At 48.0% G+C, this 11,129-nt stretch overlaps 1 long non-coding RNA gene and 1 pseudogene across 1 annotated transcript; both read left to right on the forward strand.

Annotated features, from left to right (window-relative positions):
- Window positions 1-429: 429 nt before the first annotated feature.
- Window positions 430-3,659, forward strand: LOC102756720 (annotated as a pseudogene).
- A 2,503-nt stretch (window positions 3,660-6,162) lies between these two features.
- Window positions 6,163-9,294, forward strand: LOC107184760. Its single transcript, XR_001515663.1, has 2 exons — window positions 6,163-6,475; window positions 7,021-9,294. It is a non-coding gene; the product is annotated as an uncharacterized LOC107184760 (long non-coding RNA).
- The last annotated feature ends 1,835 nt before the right edge of the window (window positions 9,295-11,129 follow it).

Below are 11,129 nucleotides of genomic sequence, written 5' to 3' on the forward strand. Positions count from 1 at the left end.
AAATTTTCTCCCAAGAATAGGTCTTTGTCCTGAGCTTGGGGGTGAAGCCGGACTTATCACAACTTCGAAAAAAGAAGACTGGTGCTCATGATAATGCAGATAATAGCGTACAGGGCACAGCCGATTTTGCAACACTGACTGGCATCATGTCCGTGGGACCTCCCTGCATTCCTGTTTTGAGAGGTGGAGCAGGGCTATTGGAAACTCAGTTCCTGTCTTGTGCCTGCCTTTATTTCATTTATTATTATTTTTTTAATTCTCACCTGAGGATATGTTATTATTGATTTTAAAGAGAGGGGAAGGGAGAGGGAGAGAGAAACACTGTTGTGAGAGAGAAGCATCAATTGGCCGCCTCCTGCAACCTGGGTATGTGCCTTGACGGGGAATCGAACCTGTGACCTTCCGGTGTTTAGGGCAGCGCTGTAACCAACTGAGGTACACCGGCCAGGGCGTGCCTGCCTGCCTTTTAGCAGATGCCAAATAGATTGGACACACTCAGAAAGTGACAGTGAGAAACCCAAGGCAGGGCCCAGCCCTTCCCTGTCTCTGGCTCCCGGGTCCCTGCTCCCCCGGGCTCTGCTCCTGGGTCCTGGGCACTTAGGGCGGAAGGCTGGGCCGCAGGCTGGGCCCGGGGCTGACTGTGTTCCCCCCTCTACCCCTCCCCCCCCCACGCAGAAGCGGTACCGCGCTGTGTACGACTACAGCGCCGCGGACGAGGACGAGGTCTCCTTCCAGGATGGGGACACCATCGTCAACGTGCAGCAGATCGACGACGGCTGGATGTACGGGACCGTGGAGCGCACGGGTGACACGGGGATGCTGCCGGCCAACTACGTGGAGGCCATCTGAGCCCGCTGGGCCCCGCCCGCCCCGCCCCATCCTTCAGCGCATTCCACGCATCGCATCTGCCCTGGGCGTGACCTGTCCACCCGTCAGTGTCTCTATGTTTAAATCTGCGACAGCTTGTTTCTCCCCAGCCTCCTCCAGCTTCTTTTGCCAACCGAAGCCTTGTTCTGCCCCTTCCTTGGGCTCCTTCCTCGGGCAGGTTTCCCCCTGGACCGACTTCTTGGTTTTCTCTCTGGGCGGAACAGGTGTGGGCCTTCGGGGGGTGGCCGAGGCCCCGGGGCTGGTCTGGAATGGGGGGGTCCATCGGCTCAGGCCTCCGCCTTCTCTCTTTCTCGGCCCCCTCAGACCCTCCTGCCCACCTCCTCACACACCCGACATTCCAGGGCTGGGGTGAGCCCCAGACCCCCAGGACTCCAGGGAGGGGCTCCAGCATTCCCAGGGGTGGAGCCCACCGCCCTGGCCCCTGGATGGGCACAGGCCGGGGACTGCCACTGTGTGGGCACCAGTAAGAGGGCTTTGCTTCTCAAAGATGGGGCTGCTGACCCTCTGGGGGGGTCCCCTCACCACCCTCTCTTTTCTCAGAGACAACGAAGAGGGGTAAAGTGCCCGCCCTGGGGTTCATTCATCCTCCCCACTCGTGTTCTCCTCACACTGTGATTTTGCTCTCCTGCCCACGGAGACCCGGTGTGGGCTAGGAGCTCCCTAGGAAGCACGGCTGGGTCACGTTCTGGCCTTTCTTACTTTCGGGGCAGCTGCAGGAGGGAAGGGGACAGGCTGTTCTCTCCGGAGCCCCCTTTTCTCCGCACTCCCACCCCCAGCCCCCAGGAGCCCTGGCTGGCCTCCTTGGCTGGAAGCCCGGGTCCCTGACAGGTGGGGCAGGAAGCCCTGAGATCTGGGCTGGGCGGGCCACTCCTCCCCACTCCTCCAGGGAAGATACCCTGTCCCTTCCCGCCCCCAAGTGCATAGAAACTGCAAAGCCACAGGACCCTCTGCGTCTCCAGGACTAGCGTGTGGGGGAAGGAGCGTGTGTGTCTGCAGGAGTGTCAGCGAGTGTGAGTGGCAGCGAGTGTGAGTGTGAGCGTGAGCGAAGGAGCAGGGTGTGGCCTGCAGGAGTCTCTGGGCTTAAGTGAGGATGCACAGAACTGTTTCCCCCTGATATTTCCTCAAAACCCACACTGAGGGGACAAGAGAGGCCCTAGGGGACAGAAGTTCCTTATACTTTCTTTGGAATGAAAATTCCTCCTGTCCCCCAAGTGGAGGAAGCCCACCTGCCTGCACTGCAGTGTGCTGGGCGGAAGTAAGGGAAGGACTGGAGATGGGGGGTGGGGGGCTGATGCAACCTTCTGGGTGGGTTAGGGAGAAGGCTCCGTGCCCCCAGCATATTCTCTCCCCCATCTCTGCCCTTCGCTGCAGACCAGGGGCCAGAGGACCCCGTGCTACCCACACTGTGGGTGCCTTACTCTGGGGGTTCTGCCCCCCAGGCCTCTCCCTTACTTACCTAAAGCCCCCTGGAGGTGTTAGGAGAGGGTCCCAGGGCCACAAAACTGGAAGCACGGGCCCCGGGACGTGGAAGGGGAAGATGGTGCTATCTCCAAACCCTTCTGTCCCTCGCTGGTGGCTGTGACCACCCCTGCCTGGCTTTATTCATCTCTGGGAGTCCACTCAGGCCCCGGCGCTAACATCATTGCCTCCTGTTCCCTGCAGCGGTGGCTGCAGGCATGATCGCGTCCTCTCCGCTCGTGGGTTCAGTTGGGAACAGTTAGCCCAGATCAGAGAGCTCAGGAGATGACTGTGGGGGAACACGCATGGACCTTTCTGGGGGAGGCCGAGCCCCAGCCAGGTGAGGGTGGCTGGAGGGTCTCCTACTGGGCGGTTTGGGGGTGAGGGAGCAATATTGGAAACCTGGGTCCATTCCATTTCCTCTTGATCTCAAAGCACAACATGGATTCCGGGACCAAAAGGTCAGAGACACATCCTGTTGGAGGAGCTGCGGGTGGGAGGGGAGGGAGAGGTGGGAGGGGGCCCGGAGGAGCGAGAAATCGTCTTTTCTCTCCGCTTAATTTTCCTTCCAAAACAAGGCGAGCCAGCCACTGGAATCTTGCTGCCCGGCACGCTGCTCCTCCCGTCCTAAAAATAGGGGACCTTTTTTTATACAACCCACAGAGAGGAGGGGCTGTCACACTGGTGCTGAGGGACCCAGGGGCTGCTGGGAGTCCTTGTTCCTTTCCAGAACCATCCATCCCTAGAAGAGCACAGAACCCGAGGGCTGGGCGGAGGCCCTGGTCTCCTCTTACAGTTCATAGAGGTCTTTTAGCCAATATCCCAGGAAAGAACATCCATCGAAGCTAGAATGTGAATATGACGTTAGTGGACCAATAATTGCAAGAAGCCCAATGGTGAGAAAAGTGAATTCTCTCAACACTGCTTCCTGTTTTCTTCCTCATGTCCCTCCAGGGAAAACTACTTTATTGCTTAATTTCTGCATTTGTTTTCCCCTTTACGTATGCACTTTGGGGCCTTTTTTTTTTTAATAGCTGGAAACAAAAATACCACCTCACAAACCTGTATTTAAAAAGAAACAAATGACCATGTGAGATTTGCCTCCGTCCGAACATTTCATCCGTGTGTGTGAAGCCGTCATTCATCTTTTTATATGGGGTGGTCGTCTCTCCTTGGTTTGTTTGGTCCCCTCCCTCGTGGGCTTTTGTGCTTGGGATCAGATCCTCTGGCCTGTTATGATTCTGAACGTTTGACTTGGACCACAAGTGAATCTTTCTGGTGACTCAAATAAAAATATAATTTTTACCTGCGGACTTCGTTTTCTCTCTGGCTCTGACGGCTGCTGTGTGTGTGTGTGTGTCCCTCTGTTTGGGGGCGTTGGCCTGAACCCCTCCTGGGAGCCCTGCCGTCTCTCTCGGGGAGAGAGACCAGTTTGGAAGCGGTCAGCCTACAGTGGCACCTGCTCCCTGTCGACAACGCCCCACCCGTCTGCCCCTGGCTACATCCCTCTGCCCAATTTGGTGACACGCCCAGGAACTTCCGAGTTCCCATATTCTCTTCCTGTCTGACTAGCTTCACTGTGCACCTGTCTCCCCACTAGCCAGTGCGCTCACGGGGCAGGTAATGGGTCTAACTCATCTTTAAACCCTCAGTGTTTGCCCAAGGCCAGGCACAGAGCGGCTCAACAAACATTTTTGAATTAATGAATGAGCTAAGCTGATGGGCCGTTTTAGCTCTGCCTGCACCTCATAGGCACATACCTGAGGAATGAGATGACAGAGAGACTGGGACAGTCTGCGGTGGGATAAGCCAGGGATGAAGCCATCTGTTCATGATGCCTGACAACTGCGATCTTGAACACACGTGTTTAAATGTGATCTCATTAGCCATGTGAGGGAGAACGGCCGTGGTGAGCACCTTACAGATGGGGTTCACTGAAACCCAGAAAGGCGGCGGTTTGGAGGAAGTTACAGCTGGGCTGGAGGTCTTAGGGCCCCCGATGTGATGCTTACAGTCTCCTGCTACCTTGCTAGGGCGGGCTGTCTACCCAAGCCCTTTGCACGTCTCATCTTAGTATCTCCTGTGCTCAGTTCTTTGCTCCAGGGGCCCTGGGTCTAACGCCTGACCAAAGGCCTCCTCTCCTCTGTCGGGCTGAGGCGGGGCAGTGATAGGGAAGGAATCCAGGCCCTCCCGCCCTGGCTCAGTGCCACCAGTAGCCTCCTGTCCAGCTGTTTGGGGGTGGTGGTGGCGGGGGGCGGCATTTCCCACTCGGGGCTCAGAGTGAAGGCATCCCCTCGCTTCAGGGTAACGGCAGGGTGGAGAGGAAAAGGGCTTTCGCGGACGGAGCCTGAACTGAGCTTCCTGATGAAGGGAATGGTGACAGTCAGGGGAAGGACAGGCCGGTCAGCAGGACTGAGCAGTGGGGGCAGTGTCAGGCGGCAGCGGGTGGGATAATTAAAGATAATACCGACACCTGCTCCTCTGAAGGAGCAGCTGCCTCCGTGTTCCCACTAGCAGGGAATGAGTCGGCAGATCTCGCCTCCTGTGGTCCTGGCCCCTCTTGTCAGAGAGCGGAGCCCCCTCTCCCCAGGAGGCTGGTTCCCCTGAGCAATTAGAGGGGGCAGTCCTTCCGCTTGGGAGGGGACCAGCGGGCCGCCTCCTGGGCACAGGCCAACGGGAGGAGTTTCTAGACCCCCTTCTAGAAGTGGCCTAGCATGAGGAGGGGGGTTATTATGCTTCACCCCAGGCCCTCCCAAAGAATTACTTGGGGGTGGAGCCATGGACACTAGGGCATCAGAGATGTCACAGGAATTTTTTTTAATTTAATGGGAAATAAGACATAAAAAGACATAAGAGCAACACAATACGTAACTGAGCACCCACTACCCAGCTTAAAGAAATACAACATCAATTTTTTCCCCCTTTCCCTTCAGAAGAAGCCACTTGAACGTGCATTTCTAGGCACAGGGGTGGCCTGAGGATCCTTGGGTGTCCCTCTGGGGTAACAGCATGTGGGACTCTGGGGAGAGGATACAAAGGAGGACAAGAACGTGGGTGATGGCACAGAGACGGGCATGGAGAACGGGGAGAGGCCTCTGGCGCTCACCCTGCAAATGGAGTGACCGGAGCAAAGTGCCTCACAACCCGAGCCCAGGGGCAGTTCAGACTGAGAAGGTGGGCCGGTGTCGGGCGGTGAACACGATGGACTCCGGAGTGTGCAAGCCAAGTTTTGAATCCTGGTCTCTGCCATTTCCAGCAAAACACTGGGCAATTCCTGGCCATCTCTGAGCTCATCTATAGAATACCTGCAGGGAGGTTGAAATGCCACCATCTGTGCAATATCTGGCATAGTCTAGAAATCCCACGTGTTAGCCCCAGCCCAGAGGTGCTGGCTGAGACTCACGTGAGACCTTTTTCCACGTCCCTCCATAACGGGACCTTTACACCTTGCGAATGGCCCACCCAACTCCCAACCATTCTTCTTCTGAGATAATTTGCTGGGGGTGTGTGAGGAGAAAGTGGAGACGAAAGGCAGGACGATTCATTCCTAAGGGATCTGGCTAGAGATCAGATCTCCTCCTTCGTCCATATCATGCAGACGCCACTTGGATACAAAGGGGTGGGATTGGGTTCCTGGCGAGAAATTGAGCCTGGTTGGTTCTGCCAGGTCTCAACCCAGCAGTTCCTTGATTACCCGCTCCCGGGCTTTCTGATTGGCTGGCGGTGGTGTATGGAGGGGTGGGGTAAAGTGAGCTGCTGATGGAATTGCAGCATCCTTTAGTCTCCGGCCCTGAAGCGGGAGGGGGGGCGGGGGGGAAAGGAGGGCTGAGCAGCGGAGGGAGGAGGGAGCCATTTCTCTCCACTGACGGCAACCTCCGTGCTCACAGCTCACATTTCCCTGCCATCCAGAGGCCTCCTCGGCCAAGGACTCCATCATGCTGGATATTTTCATTCTGATGTTCTTTGCCATCATAGGCTTGGTCATTCTCTCCTACATCATCTATCTGCTCTAGTTGCCTGCAGCTGCGGAGCCCACAGGAGAACGGCGCGGGAGGAGGATGAAGCTGGCCGGCCCAGCATCCTGCTTGCTGACGCACCGCTGGAGTTTTGCTTCTGGTCATTATTTCGGGTATTGATTCAAAAGCAGAATTAAAAGAGATCTTGTTTTTGTATCCCCCCCCCCCTCGGATGCATTGAGGTAGCATTTCTCAGACCACTCTGAGAAGAGTAAGAAATGCCAACTTTCTTTCTTTGCGACCTCATTTAAAATAGGATTTTAAAAAAAAAGAGAAAGAAACCCACTCGGTGAAGGATTTTTAGGTAGAATGAGTTGGGAGTGGGGTGCCTGGTGGGAGGGACTATAATTTTGTAGTTTTTTTCTTCAAGTTGCTCAAACTCCAAGTTGTCCGTTCTCTTCCGGTAATTAAAGGTTAAAAACACATCATTATGTGCCAGCAGAGCGGTTTACAATGATGCTTGCACAATTGCATTAATGAGTGACTCACTCTCACTTGAGGATGAGATAGGAAATGAAATTCACTGAGGAGTGGGGTTTTGGGGGGAAGGAGAGAGGAACTCCTATTTCTTTTCTTAGTCCCCAAAGACTAAGTACTAGGAACAGAGACCTTTGCTGCCACTCCCATCTGAACCGTGTTGTTTCTGGGTTTCCCACAGTTCCTGGTCTCCAGTTCAACAAGGGGCCTCTTACCAACAGCAGCTGTCCTGCCGCCCAACAGACCTCCGCCCGAGCCTTCCGGATATGGCTAACCCCTCAAGGAAGGGACTTTTTGAGTTCAGAGTCGGAGGCACTCGGCTGGGACAGTAGGAATTCATGGCATGGCTGGCAGGTGTGCGTGCTTTGAGCTATGAACTGAAAAGGACACAGAGAGCTGAAATGCAGACTTACTAAAATGCTCATGGAGAACTTCTCAAAATTCATTTTGGTAGGATAGCCTTTCCTTCGGTCTTTTCTTTCCCTCACAGGAAAGGTGTTCCTTTGTTAAGTCCGAGACCACATGGTCTCTGGTGACCTAGTCACTTTATCACTGTCTAGAGATGGTACAGTCTGGGGTTATGCGGTTTCCTTTGACTTCGTCGCTAGCCAGAAGGAACTTGTCATTGAGCTTTTAAGATTTACTTTCCCCACTCCCTGCCCTACCACTTGCGCTCCAGCTCCCCATTTGAAGAGAGAAACAGTTGGTTCTATAGTTCTCATTCTTTGTGCTTGGCGGAGCCATAAATTATCGAGACAAGATGGCTATGCTTGGTATTTGGGAGAAATCTCTCTCTTACTGCAAAGTAAGTGTTTTTTTTAAGTTGTCAAATGTTCCTTTTCTGGAAAAAAACCTTTCAATGTATTTTCTGTCCAATTAAGGTTGAAGAAACCATATATTTTGGGGTCCAGAAAAGACTTTGAAAAATCCATCATAATTGTTTTACATTTGATTTTTTAGCTTAAAAATAAACAAGAAAGATGAACTTAATAGTTTTTACCCATGACATCGTGTTCCATTTCCATGTTTTAAAAAGAAATAAAATTAAGGCAGTATACTATAATGTCAATTAAAATGAAAAACTTGCATTTTAGAATTCTGGCCAAGAAAAAACACTGTTCTAGAAGCTTTTTGTCTTGGCAACAAATTATGTGACTTTCAATAAGTCATTGAACCTTTCAGGGTTTCATTTTATTCCTACAAATGGAAGCAATGGACTAGAAAATTGTTAATATCCACTTTAAAGTTCTACAATTCTAGGATGCATTATCTTTGAAAACTACATCTTCGAGAACAGAAATCCCATGAAAAAAACTCTTAATAGTTACCAGTAGTTCACTTTACTGCTCTCCCCAAATGACATTTTATGATGAAAACTCAACTACAAGACTTTTTTGGCACACTGTGAGGGAAAAAATGACTATTTTTTACCCCAAACATATATCAGTGATACTTTGCCTAAGGTGTTTACATACTACATGGTGGTATGTAACAAAAATAGGTGATCTGACAGACACACCAATGCAAAAGCCTGGCTCTGAACATTAATATATTCAGGGGTGATCTTTAGTTATCTGTGGAGTCCTTGACATGACATTTCCCAGTAAAACATTCCTCTGACTCTTTGGCATAGCTTTTCTTCTTCAAGTCAAGATAGTAGCTCTATGTCCTTACCTAGGTAAGTGGGGAAGTGTCAGTATTTTGGAGGGGCCCAAGTAACAGTTAATTATTGTGGTCTAATCTTCATGGTATAGTCTCTAACCAAGCTCGCTCTGAAGTTTATGAGGTCAAGGCTCTTCAGTCTGTATCCATACAAAGTTGAAGTGACTAATCAATTCAGAGAAAACAATCAGCCAATTTTCAGTTATACACCAGTGATATATACCACTGGCACTGGGCACCATATAAGGACAGAAAGATTATCCATATTTTCAGTTACTTGTGAAATAATTACATTTTGGAAGAAATTTTATGACTTTGTGCTTATATCCATCCTATAATAATGCCAGTTTATAACAGTGATTTATAGTGTTCATCATTTTGATAATTTTTTAAAATTTCATATTTGAACTTTTTGTACATAAAACACTGGGAAACATTACTTCTGTGATATAAGGTTTGTTTTAATCCTCATCCAAGGATAGTCTTCCATTGAATTTTTAGGATGAGTGGAAGAGAGAGGGAAAGACAGACAGAAATACTGATATGAGAGAACCACAATGATTGGTTCCTCCTGCTTGAGGCCCTACCAGGGCCCTGGCCGGGGAGAAGCCCGCAACCAAAGTACATGCCCTTGACCAGAATCAAACCTGGGACCCTTTGGTCCACAGGCTGATGCTCTATCCACTGAGCCAAACCAGCTAGAGCTGTAATATAAGGTTTTGGATAAATTTACAAATCTGTGTCATAGGGCAATCAAGTCCTATGAAATGGGGATTATACTTGGCCCACACCAATGTAATAAAAACATCTCTAAATAATTGTAGATTACTTAGAAAAAAAATTAATGTGGCATAATGCTAAGAATTCTTATACTAATACATGCTTTCTGGATTAAAAATAAGGGGTTTGTGCCGAAACCGGTTTGGCTCAGTGGATAGAGCGTCGGCCTGCAGACTGAAAGGTCCCAGGTTCGATTCCGGTCAAGGGCATGTACCTGGGTTGCAGGCACATCCCCAGTGGGAGATGTGCAGGAGGCAGCTGATCGATGTTTCTCTCTCATCGATGTTTCTGGCTCTCTATCTCTCTCCCTTTCTCTCTGTAAAAATCAATAAAATATATTAAAAAAAATAAGGGGTTTGTATGGAAAAGGAATGTATTTTATTTCAGGAGAAAGAGGATATATTTTGGGAAACAAATAATGGAAAGATAGATGTTACTAAGCTAGAATCACCTAAGCCTCACTGCTCTGGGTATATGGAATCAAACCCAAACTTTCAGAGTTTGGAGCTTAGCATGACATTAATGTATTAACTTTCAGAAAATGTTTGCTTTTCAGAGGCTTAATATTAGCATTATTCAAACTTCAAAATCCCTTGAGTATCATTTTAATTTAAATTATTTAAAAATAATGGGAATTTCCCTCAATAGAATACTAAAGAATAGTTGAAAGGAAAAAATCTTTCTAAATTACATACTTTGCCTTTATCAACCTCTAAATGTTTGTTACAATGGCCTCTTCTAAGTTAGTTCTGCTCTCATCTATTTTAAACAAAAATAAAAGCAAAGTCATATATAAAGGGGGAAACTGAAAAAGTCATTGACACAACTTCCATTAGCAACTCAAACATACTAAGGAAGACATTTAGAAATAGTTAACAACTTTTTGTTCTTAGAAAAACACTGCAAGATCTTGTAGTCATGGGAAATAACAGGTAATACACAATACTTAATTACATGTTTTGTTTTTTGAAATTAGTATTAAACTCTGATAATTGTAGCATATCTATTTTAGCAGCAATTGAAATATTAATTGGTTGAGAATTTCGTATCTGAATTAGATAACAGAATAGTATAGAATACTGTTGTAGTTACAGATTATACAATTTATGAATTGCTGCTAGCAAATGAAATTATTTAATTTATATACTATAATATTAAGCAGAAATATACATATACATAAATATATAGCTAATTAAACATTATTTTATGTTAAGACATTTATATTTTGATCATGGTAGAGCTTTAACAGCTTCAATAAAAACAAGTTCCTCCACAAGAAATAATTTAAAGGAATTTATACATTCAATGACTTGCATGACAAACTCTGGACAACTTAGAAATGTCTTTAATTTTCTTTTTATTTTATTAATATAAATAAATACCAAATTAAATAAAAATGAACAAATATTAAATATTTACGTATCAAAGACATTTTACCATAAACACAATACTTTAAAAATAACAATCATACTTTTTAGTTTGTGCACCTTGAAGCAATGATCCTAGAATACCTATAAGCATTTGTTTTGTTTTTAAAAGGCTTTCAAGGGTTAAACTAAGTTTGTTTTTTTTAAGCCTCTAATTACTTAAAGAGTTTTCTGGAGTTATATTTGCTTTCTTGATAAAAAAAAAAAAGTATTCTTAGTCAGTCCTTTGGCACTTTTTTTTAACCTAGAGAAGACTGTCCAAAACAACTATATTTGAGATCATCTTTCCTGTTCTAGTAATGTTTCAATAAACCAAGGAGCCTATGTCCACAGCCTGATTTCTTACAGGGTTCACAACTGCCTGCTAGTGGAATTGGTAAAGAAGTTACATTGCTAATAAGGTATCCAATGACATGAGGCT

Source organism: Myotis davidii, unplaced genomic scaffold (assembly GCF_000327345.1).
Source record: "Myotis davidii unplaced genomic scaffold, ASM32734v1 scaffold327, whole genome shotgun sequence".
Classification (NCBI taxonomy): Eukaryota; Metazoa; Chordata; class Mammalia; order Chiroptera; family Vespertilionidae; genus Myotis; species Myotis davidii.